The sequence below is a fragment of the Vombatus ursinus genome, unplaced genomic scaffold, assembly GCF_900497805.2.
Source record: "Vombatus ursinus unplaced genomic scaffold, bare-nosed wombat genome assembly UNPS02014884.1, whole genome shotgun sequence".
NCBI lineage: Eukaryota > Metazoa > Chordata > Mammalia > Diprotodontia > Vombatidae > Vombatus > Vombatus ursinus.
Window position 1 is genome coordinate 6,727,700 of NW_020954662.1, and position 3,919 is coordinate 6,731,618.

Sequence of the window (3,919 nt, forward strand, 5' to 3'; positions counted from 1 at the left end):
GGCCCTTAGAACACAGGATGTCAGAGCTGGGACTGACTTCTTAAAATACGTATTCTAACCCTCCCATTTTAGAGAGGATAAAACTGAGGCCCAGAGAGGCAATGTAATTTGCATCAGGTTACACACAGAACTAGTAACAAGGTCCAGAAGGACCCTTTGCTCTCAGTCTAACACTCACTTTGAACTTCTCAGGGACACATCCCATGCCTCCCTCACTCCCCTTCCCCCTATCCTACAGGCCAGGACTGGCCAAGGCTCCCCATTTCAGGGGGAAGGAACCTTCCAGAGGGAATACACGTCAATCCCAGGGAAGGAGCGAACACTAAGTAAGGTGCTGGAGTGAGAAGCTCAGAAAGAGGCTGCAGAGCTGGTGGAATTCTAAGGGCCAGCCCTGCCCTCTAGTGGTAAGAGAGAAAAATTACTTTATTGTAAAAACCCTGGGACGGGAGGAAGGAAAGGGGGAAGACCAGAGCCTCGTAGCTTTAGAGCCAGAAGACCTGAGACAGCGTCTGCCCCTCCCCCTTCCCTCCCCACCCCCAGCCCAATTTACAAATGAGGAACCTGAGCCCCAGGGAGCTAAAGCCTCTTGTCCCAGGGTCGCACAAGAGTGGAGTCAGGATGTGAACCCAGGTCTTCAGGCTTCATCTGGTGTTTTCTCCTGTATGCTTGAGGGTTCTGAGTGGGATGAAGAGAACACTAGACCGGGAGATGTAGGAGACCTAAGTTCTAGCCTCGCCTCTGCCAGGAACTTGCTGTCAATGTCAATGAGCCTCTCTCAGCCTCAGTTTCCTCTTCTGTAAAATGAGGGAGCTGGCCCAGGCCACCTCTCAGGTCCCTTCCAGCTCCAAGTACTATCTTCCTAAGTACTCCACGGGTCCTTGAGATCTTTCACGGTCTCATTTTAGGGAGGAGAAAAAATCAAGTGAGTCGTCCAGTTGTACCAGTGGTAGACAGGAGAGCAGGGACCTAGAGCCCTTGGTTCCAAATCCCACGTGTTTCCCACTACATCACTGAATGAGAGGATTGGGGGAGGGGGGGTGGGCCCAGGGATGCTTCGTTGTTCTCCAAATCAAGTTGGTTCTCCTGGGGTCTGGGGAGAGGGAGGGGGAAAGAACAGGGCTTTCAAGCCTGATGGGTGGGGAAGAGGTAGGCATGAAGGACCTCATCTGAAGCAGACCTTCTGGGAACAGCCAGGTCATCTCTGGAGAGAGCATCCCCTGTCCGTTAGAAAAGAAATCAGCGGGATGTTCCAGCTCACGCTCTGTTGTAGTGATAGCTAGAGTGAGGCCTCAGGCCCCTTCCTTAACGGCCTCTCTAGGAGGGGAATCTGGGTATAGTGAAAAGAACATTGGCCTGGGAGTCAGGACTCCTGGCTTCTAGGCTCCTCTCTGCCCCTAAGTTGCTGTTAGTGTCCCTTCCCTTCAGTGGGACCTGGGTTGGACTCAGGGAACTCCAAAGTCCTTTCCCATTCTAAAAACTCATTCCTATTATCATATGATCTTATTTTACAATGGAGGCTTAAAATGACAGAGCCAAGATTTGATCTCAGGTTTTCTGACTTTAAATCCAATTTTCTTCCCATTATACTTGCTGCCCAGTTATTTGGGGGGGGGTGTCTTTCTTTGTATCCCCAGCACTTAGCTAAGTATCTGGCACACAGCAGGTGCTTAATAAATGCTTATCGATTTCCCGAGGGAAGACAGGAGCATATTGTTGTGAGGGGCATCCGAGGGGCATCAGGACACACTAGCGGGCCGAGCCCCTCTTTAGTTCACCTTTCTGCCCCTCGATGCCAGCGCTCACACACAACGTGACAGCCATTCATCCAGCTGCCGCAGCCTGGCCTATCAGCAGCTCAGCACTGTCAGATTAAGGGAGATGAAGGTCCTGTCTCAGGAAAGGCACCTTCATTGAGGAAGCAGGAGTGCCTCCTCCCGCCGGCCGCAGATGGAGAGGGTCCCACCCCGATCAGGGGAAGGCCGGCCAAGCGTGCTCAGCCTCTTAGATCCGACCTGGAAAGGGAGAGCTGGGAGCAAGCTCTGGGGGGAGGTGGGAAAACATACTGCGCTGGTGCAGAAGAAAGAGCAGACATTACCTGGCCACAGACAATTCCCTCTGCCCATCAGTGTCAGGAGCCTTCATTTTAAGGCCCAGTTTCACTATTGTACATACCTTAAGAAAATCATATCAATTCTTCACATCTCAGTTTCCTGATTTGGAAAATATGGGGTTGAAATAGACGATCGGTAAGGCCTATACCACCTCCGACACCTTATGTTCTAAGGTCCTTCCTGGCTATAACATTCTATGTTCTAAAGGCCATTATAGCTCTGATATTATATGTTCTAAGACAGATTCCAATTCTGACATTCTATGCTCTCAAGTCACTTCCCACTCTGACTTTTCCATATTTTAAAGGTATCCCTCCCCAGTCTTACACTCTGTGTTCTCACGGCCCTCCTAACTCTGACATTCTGTGTTCTAAGGGTCCTTCCAGCTCTGACATTGTGTGTTCTAAGGGTCCTCCCAGCTCTGACATCACATAGTTCTGTGATTGTGAGTGAAATTATCTCTGGAATCTAAGGAATGATATTTTTAATCATTGACTAGAAAGCTTCCAAGGTCCAGTAGGCTGATTAAATTAGGTTAAAACATTGTCAGCTCACTAAAGTTATTTGATAGACAGACACATAGATACATAGATACAAAGTATATTTACTCCATGTATTTGCCATGGTAAAGTTTTGCTCTCCCTCACAACAAACGTTCAGTGCAGAATGATTCCCCAGAGAAAAGATCAGCACATGCCCCAGGGAGGCCACACCACCTCATTATAAAATTTCAAAGTTAGAAAGAAGCTCAGAGTGCACCTGGCCTGACCTTTCTCTGAAGCAGCAGAGCTAAGAAAGGTAAAACAGAAAGCTTGTCTTCCACAAGGTAAACAGATTTTCCTCTCTCCAAGTCCCAGTTTCTTTTAAGCAGAGAACTTAGTTGATATTCAAGACCCTTCACAGTTTTAATACTCTATACTCTAAGTTCTTCTCAGCTCTGACAATTTGTGTTCTAATACCCCCTCCCCTCAGCTCTGATATCCTGTGTTCTAAGGGCCCTCCCAGTTCTGACATTTCATGTTCTAAGGACCTTCCCAGCTCTCATATTCTGGGTTCTAAGGGCCCTCCCTGCTCTGTCATTCTGTGTTCTAAGGGCCCTCCCAGCTCTGACATCCTGTGTTCTAAGGGCCCTCCCAGCTCTGACATCCTGTGCTCTGAGGGCCCTTCCAGCTCTGACATTAGATGTTCTAATGCCTATCCAACCCCTGACATCCTATGTTCTAAGGTCCTTCCCGGCTCCAATATTCTACGTTCTAAGGCCCCTTCCAGTTCAGGTCCTTGACAAGTGTCAGTCATCCTCAGGAGAAAAGAGACAAGGGATGAATAGACCGGTTTCCAATTCTGGCCCAAAACAAAGGAGATCTCTCCTAAATACAGAGCAAGAAGATGGGAAGAAAGGAGAACTCACTCACAAGAGGCCACACTGGACACTCTGACCTCCCTCCCTACAGGCCCTCCTCTCTGCTTAGCTGATGGCTTCCAGCCATCGATCCCTGCTTCCCAACCTGTGACCCTTTCAGCGCCAAATGATAAGGGTCAGGTAACAGAGATCACAAAGGACCAAAAGTCTAGTCCAAAGGGCTGAAGGTCAGGCATGGAAATAGAAAAAAAGACACGGTTTCCATTGTGCTGAGTCCAATAAGGAGATGAGGGCAGACTAGGAACGGAAAAGTTAGAGCATCATTAGCGAGATCTCTGAGGATCTAAGCACAAATTTACATTCATACGCACACTCTGTCTGATGGTGAGTTTTTTTTTTCCCTCCCTCTTCCCCCCTTTAATTAAAAACTATAAATGCCTTATCAAAA

At 48.5% G+C, this 3,919-nt stretch overlaps 1 protein-coding gene across 5 annotated transcripts in view; it reads right to left on the reverse strand.

Annotated features, from left to right (window-relative positions):
* The window catches only part of LOC114028482 (rho guanine nucleotide exchange factor 10-like protein), a 229,507-nt gene that overhangs the window by 44,500 nt on the left and 181,088 nt on the right, over positions 1-3,919 (reverse strand). The window lies entirely within an intron of this gene.